The following is a 7,584-nucleotide window of genomic DNA, read 5'->3' on the forward strand; positions in this document are numbered from 1 at the left end:
GAAGGGAGCAACCCCACCTGGGTGAGTGCTGGGGTGGCATTGGGAAAGGCTTCCCAGGATTGGTGACATTTCGTCTGGGCTTTGAAGGATGAATAGGAGTTTGCCAGTTGGAGGGCAAAGTGGAGAAAGGCGTTCCAAGTAGAAGGAAAGGCATGGAGGAGGAGGAGGACACAGGGAGTTTAGGGGGAAGGGGTTACAGGGTAGTCACATGGGTATGTAGCTGGGGAGGACGAGAGATGGGAAGGTGGGTTGGGACTTAAGTGAGAAGGGCCTTGAAAGCCGGCTAAGAGATTTGGTCTTTATCCCACAGGCTTTGGAGAAGTTAAAAGTTTCTGGAAATCAAACACTAGAACTACAGAGATATCACGGTGTGATTGCTACCATGCCTGTTTCACGAAGTCCCCTAAGTAGTGCTTCTCAAAGCATCAGTGGAGCAGGACCGTTTTTAAAAGAATTTCTAATCTGGCCGGGCGGGGTGGCTCATGCCTGTAATCCCCACACTTTGGGAGGCCGAGGAAGGGGGATCACGAGGTCAAGAGATCAAGACCATCCTGGCCAACATGGTGAAACCCCATCTCTACTAAAAATACAAAAATCAGTCGGGGGTGGTGCTGCCTGCCTGTAGTCCCAGCTACTTGGGAGGCTGAGGCAGGAGAATCTCTTGAACCCGGGAGGTGGAGGTGGCAGTGAGCTGAGATTGTGCCACTGCAATTTCTAATCCATCACAGAGCAATGCTTTTGTAAAATATAAGGAAAATGAATTACTAGAAAAATAAAATAAAATAAGACAAAAAAACACAAGCCTAATTTTAAAAATGAGATTCAAGAGACATAAAATTACTCTGTCAAATTGTTCTAAATGTTCTCAACTCTTAATATCTATACTCTCTTTGATAGGAGTGGGCTTGTCCAGGGATCTCTTTATAAGCACAGATTCAGGACAAATGCAGGCTGTCCTAGTGGGAGCTAAGTGCTCTCAGGCAAGTCCCGATTTAGAGCTGAGGAGCGCGCTGCATGGAGACAGTAGGTAGGTGTGCTGCCTACGATCACACAGCCGCCGAGCGGGGCTTGGGACTCAGGCCTGGGGCTGTTGGCTTTGAACTCAGCCGGTCTGGAAGGTGCAGCAGCCTCTTAGCAGGGTCCCTTTGGCCTGGCCCCTTCACTTTGTCCCTCCTCCTACCTCTCCTAGCACAAGGTCAAGATCCCTGCAGATGGAAAAGGGGAAGTGGAGCCAATTTAAGAAAGGAACTTCCTTGCCTGGAGTCTCACCGGAAGAGGGTGGCAGAGGTTGCCAGCCCCCAGGTCTCCTGACAGCAGCCTGTGCTCAGTCACACCACTCCGCCTGCCTCCGCGCCTGTGTGATGACCTCCAGGCCAGACAGTGCCAAGGAGGACAAGGGAGGCAGGGGCAGGAAGAGGCAGGGGACTCATCAATTGCTGGCAATTACACGGTGCTTTGTCATTCTTAATTAGCTCAGCGGCTCCACAGCTCAGAGATCTCCCGGTGGATGCCAGTCTGGGGGAGGAGACAGCTGCTGGTCCCAGCACTGAGGGGCCCTCAGGAGCACTCCTCAACCCCATTAGGGGCTGCTGTTCTTCCTCCTGCTGTTCCTCCTTCTTCCTTGAGCACTTGCCAGAAACTCTGAGAACGAGAGGACAGAATTTAAGCCGTTGGTTGTGTAGGGGCACCTCCTCTGTGCCGGGCACTGATCAGCGGCTCTAGGAGCCCCTGGAGTGAGTGCTGATCTCCAGCCCGGATGCTTGAGGCACGGCCAGCTGCTGGAAGAGGCAAACAGGTTCACCACAGTCATAACGATGATAACCAGAGTTACCTTTTTAAACAGTTTTAATCTTTATTTTTCTTGCTTTGAGACAGGGGCTCTGTTGCCCAAGCTGGAGTTTAGTGGCGCAGTCTCAGCTCACTGCAACCTCCGCTTCCCGGACTCAAAAAATCCTCCCATCTCAGCCTCCTGAGTGGCTGGGACCACAGGTGTGTGCCACCACACCCAGCTAATTTTTAAAATTTTGTTTTATAGAGATGAGGTTTTGCTACATTGCCCAGACTGGTCTTGAACTCCTGAGCTCAAGCGATGAGCCACCCACCTCCGCCTCCCAAAGTGCTGGGATTACAGGCTGAGCCACCATGCCCAGCCCTGTTATCATTTACTGAATGCTTGCCACACGCCTGACATTAGACTAAGCATTTTCCACACATTATCCTACAGAAGCCTTACAAAACCCTCTAAGGTAGGTATTATGCCCACTATACAGATGAGGAAACTGAGGTTCAGAGATAGCTAAGGTTACATATATATATATATATATATATATATATATATATATACATGGAGGATTTGTTTTAGAGCCAAGGTGTCTGGAGCTCCAAGGTCTAACAGTTGTTTCGGAGTGTGTGTGCTGGAGAGAATACTGGTGTGTGGGTGGCTGTGATCGTGTGGGTGGCTGTGATCGTGGGTGTTAGGGAGGAGGTGAACTAGCTGTTCGGGGCAAAGTTGGAGAGGCCAGGAGAGTTGAGGTAGTCTGGCTGGATGTTCCTGGAAGAAGCTGCTGCAGGGAAGGGTCTGAGGAAGGATGTGTTCAGAGCCAACTGGTTGAGACAGTCAGGTCCGTGGTCCCAGCAGACAGGAGGGGCCCTGCAGTTTGGGTACAAGGTAAGAGCCCTGGAGCTCGTGACTCAGCAGTAAGTAACCCAGGCTCCCTCCGCCTCCCTGGAAAAGGGCTGTCTCCAACCTTGGCCCCAGGGAGGGAGCGGCAACCCTACTCTGTCCGCTGAGGGTGCCATGTTAGCCTGCCCACCACTCAGACCGGGCTGTGCTGGTTCCAGCCCTGAGAAAGAGCTCCCTTCCCTGGGGACCAGCCAAGAATTATGATATTCACAGGTACTCCAGCCATGTCATCCTCGTTGTTCACCCAGTTAGAAAAGCAATTTTTGTTTTATTAAAATAGGCAACACATATATCACTTACTATACGCCAGGCAGAATTCTAAACATGTCACAAACATTAACTTCACAAACATTAACTTTTTGTTTTGAGATGGAGCCTTGCTCTGTTGCCAGGCTGAAGTGCAGTGGCGTGATCTCAGCTCGCTGCAGTCTCTGCCTCCTGGGTTCAAGCCATTCTCCTGCTTCAGCCTCCCAAGTGTCTGGGATTATAGGTGTATGCCACAACACCCAGCTAATTTTGTATTTTTAGTAGAGATGGGGTTTCACCATGTTGGCCAGGCTGGTCTCAAACTACTGGCCTCAGGTGATCCGCGCACCTCAGCCTCCCAAAGTGCTGGGATTACAGATGTGAGCCACTGTGCCCAGCCAACATGAACTCTTAATCCTCACGACAACTCCATGAGGTGTAATCCCCATTGTTCTAGTCTATTCAGCTGCTCTCACAAAATACCAAAGACCAACTAGCTTATAAACAAACAAAAATTTATTTCTCACAGCTCTAGAGACTGGGAAGTTCAAGTTCAAGGTGCTGGCATGTTCTGTCTGGTGAGGGCCTGCTTCCTGGTTCATAGACGGCCGTGTTCTTACTGCAAGAGTGACCAAGGCCAGGAATCTCTCTGGGGTCTTCTTTATACTTATCCCACTCATGAGGGTTCTGCTTCCATGAAAAGATTATTTCCAAATGGCCCCATCACCTTGAAGATTAGGATTTTGACATACAAATTTTGATAGGACAGAAACATTCTGTCCATTGCACCAATTTTATATTTTTGAGGAAACTGAGGCCCATGGAATTTAAGCGACTTGCCTAAGGCCATGCAGTAAAGAAGTAGGGGAGCCTGGATCCCGGCTCCAGCATCGGTGTGTGCTTGGTGTCTGCCACTAATAACTCCCATTTTACAGATGGGGAACAGTGGGAGGGATTGGCTCAGACAAGCAGGGATGACAGACCACCTGAGGAAACCAGGGCCTGTCATCCCAGACTCGGCTTTTGTCTTGGTCCCACTGCAAGCCCACATGATGGCTGAAGAGAGGCTGAGTCCTGTCAACTCCCTGGCATCTGCTACCTACCCGGGTCCTGTGGGTCCACTGAGGAAGAATGAAGAAGACTGTAGCTCAGATGCCATTTGACCAAAGACAAAAGCCATTTATTCCCATCGGTAGCTCCCCACCCCTTTTACTGTTTTTTTTTTTTTTTTTTTTTTTTTTTTTTTTTTTTTTTTTTTTTTTTTTTTTTTTTTTTTTTTTTTTTTTTTTTTTTTTTTTTTTTTTTTTTAAAGGAATGTGATCACTGTAGAAATGTTTGGGAAGTTAGGGCAGATAAACAGAAAACCAAAACACAGAAGGGAAAAGAAAAATCCCCTTATAAGCCCCTCTTGAATACTGAGCTACTTTCAGGGCTTCTTTTTTCCCTTTTCTTGCTTTTTTTTCTTTTCTTTTTATTTTGTTTTTTGAGACAGAGTTGCTCTTGTTGCCCATGCTAGAGTGTAATGGCGCAATCTCAGTTCACCGCAAACTCTGCCTCCTGGGTTCAAGCTATTTCCCTGCCTCAGCCTCTCGAGTAACTGGGATAACAGGCATGTGCCACCATGCCCAGCTAATTTTGTATTTTTAGTAGAGACGGGTTTCACCATGTTGGTCAGGCTGGTCTCAAACTCCTGACCTCAGGTGGTCTGCCCGCCTTGGCCTCCCAAAGTGCTGGGATTATAGGCATGAGCCACCAAGCCCAGCCCTACTTCTTCGCCTCCTCCTTGTTGTTATAAGCATCCAAGGTTGGAGGCAGGAAACCTGGCATCTGTTCCTGGCTTGCTGTGTAACCTTGGGCAAGTCCCTGTCCATCTCTGGGCCATAAGCTCCTCATCTGTGAAATGAGGGTTTGGCCACAGTGACCTCAGAGGAGGCGACTTGCAGCTCTGACCTTCTGTTTCTGCTTCTGTTTCTGGGACTGGCAGAAGGGGCACTAGCAGGCTGCCCCTCTGCAGGGGACACATGGCTGACAGCTCCCAGCAAGCCATCTCCGGGAAAACGCAAAGGCCGGCAAACAGTTTTCGTTGCACATGCAGCGTTCCGAGACCTTCCTGCTTATCAGGCCCATATGGTGCTCCCTGCCAGCCGGACACTACCAGCTGCCCTTGGCCAGCCTGCCCTGGGTGATCGCTTTTCTTACCCGCTCCAGAATGCTTTCTCTACTGTTCCAGAATCTAGCTGGCTCAGGATAAGTGAGTTGGGGGACTCAGCCTGTGGACCCACCTACCTATTGCCACAGCCCTTTTGCAGAAGGCAGCCCGGTTTGGTGAAAAGCTGGAGAAAGGAGACGGGGAGGAAAGGAGGGAGGGAAGACAGGAACATTGACTGCGTTCCAAAGGCATTTGGACCCCTTACTAGGCATTTGGGATTCAGAAATGAATCAGAAAAACTTCCTGTCTTTGGAGGGTACAAAGCCTAATGGAGATGAGAAGAGTAGAAACAGGCAGCAGCAATGCTTGCAATGCTGAAAGTTCAGGACTGTGGGGCCCACAGAGAAACTTAATCCATGGGTGGTAGTCAGGGAAGGCTTCTTGGAGGAGGCAACTTTAAAGGTAGGTTCTCAAGAACAGGATTCATCCATTCCAACTCCGATTATTTAATCCTTATGGACAGCTCTGTGAAATAGGTATAGTTGCCTTTTTTACAGATGAGGCTCAGAAGGGTGAGTTCACAACCACCAAAAGGACAGTAGTTTCTGTCCTGGCATTGTACTCTACCCCACGGCCTGTGGGCCTGAGTCTGATCCCAATCTCTGGCTCTTGGAGACTGAATGCCCAGTGAATGCTTCCCTCCCTGGCCTAGGGCTCTCAACTGTAAAGTGGGTGCCCCTAAGCAGTGTTGCTGGGGAAGCGAAGGACAGACCAGGACAGACTGGCTGACAAAGCACTTGGTTTATTAACAGGGGAATGTCAGGGAGGCCGCCCTCTCCAGCTGGGGACAGCACAGGGCTGTCTTTCTCAGGACTGCAACTTCTGAGCCGGGAGTAATTACAGAGGCTAAAGTTGGCCTTGCCTGAGGCATCCGCTTCTGAAAGAAGCCAGGCTGGGGCTTAGATAGGTCTGTCCTCCCTCTGGCTCCTTTTGGCACAGTTTGAAAGGAAGGCACAACATCTTAGAGAGTTAGACCAAATCCTCCCAGTCCTGGAGTTAGAACATCTGTGCCTGAGCAATTCTGGGTTTCAGACTGCCCTCCAAACGCTCCTACGGAGCAGTGTGGTGGGGTCTGGGTCAAGGTCAGGCAGCTTCTTGGTCCTGGCAGGTTGGAAGGATCACTAGAGATAGCATTGACTCTCATTCACAGATAAAGAATACTCCGAGAGGGAAGGACCTGCCTGAGGTCATACGGCAAGTCAGTGTCAGGGGCACATTCCAGATCATACCATCTCTGAGGCTACCTGGGAGGTGGGGTGGGCATGGGGTGGCCCAGTGTGCCCAGGTGGTGCCAGGGAGTAGCCTGGAAGCTACGTGGCTGAGTAAAGTGCCTGGCTAGACTCGCTAAGGGCAAACTTTTTTTTTTTAAGACGAGGTTTCACCATGTTGGTCAGGCTGGTCTTGAACTCCTGACCTCAGGTGATCTGCCCGCCTTGGCCTCCAAAGTGCTTGGATTACAGGCATGAGCCACCACACCCGGCCGGCAAACTTTTATGTACCTATCCTGTACCTAACAAGGGTCTACACTGCAAGCTTGTCCAACCTGTGGCACACCAGCCACATGCGACCCAGGATGGCTTTGAATGGGGCCCAACACAAATTTGTAAACATTCTGAAAGCATTATGAGATTTTTGAGGCTGGGCGTGGTGGCTCACAGCCACCCCAGCACTGTGGGAGGCCGAGGCAGGCGGATCACTTCAGGTCAGAACTTTGAGACCAGCCTGGCCAACATGGTAAAACCCTGTCTCTACTAATAATACAAAAATTAGCTGGACATGGTGGTGCATGCCTGTAATCCCAGCTACTTGAAAGGCTGAGGCACGAGAATCCCTTGAACCCAGCAAGTGGAAGTTGCAGTGAGATCACACCGCTGCACTCCCAGCCTGGGCGACAGTGAAACTGTCTCTCTCTCTCTCTCTCTCTCTCACACACACACACACACACACACACAGAGACACACAATTAGGTTTTTTTGCGATTGTTTTTTAGCTCATCGCCTGTCGTTAGTGTATTTTGTGTGTGGCCCAAGACACGTCTTCTTCCAATGTGGCCTAAGGAAGCCACAAGTTTGGCCATCTCTGGTCTACAGCCTCCACTCTCTTCTAAGTCTCCCACTGCCCTGGACATCGCCCTGCTCTTGTACCTGAACAAGACCTTTCATCACTGGAGCCCTCAGTCTCCCCACCTGTAAAATGGTCACTGGAAACCCTAGGCCGCTGCTCTCAGACCCTCAGGCCCTACGGGGTGGGGACTGGGGAGAAGGAGGAAAGCGAGGGCGTCTAGGGCTTGCGATTCGCTATCTCCAGGTGTTTCCGTGCCGCCTCAGAAGCGCTTGGTGCCTGGACCCGGGCTCGGAGACAGCGGCCGGGCGGGGCGGGGCGGGGCGGGGCCGCATGGGGGCGGGGCGGGGCCGCATGGGGGCGGGGCCTGTCCTCCCTCGCCCCG

The sequence above is a fragment of the Cebus imitator genome, unplaced genomic scaffold (assembly GCF_001604975.1).
Source record: "Cebus imitator isolate Cc_AM_T3 unplaced genomic scaffold, Cebus_imitator-1.0 Scaffold87, whole genome shotgun sequence".
NCBI lineage: Eukaryota > Metazoa > Chordata > Mammalia > Primates > Cebidae > Cebus > Cebus imitator.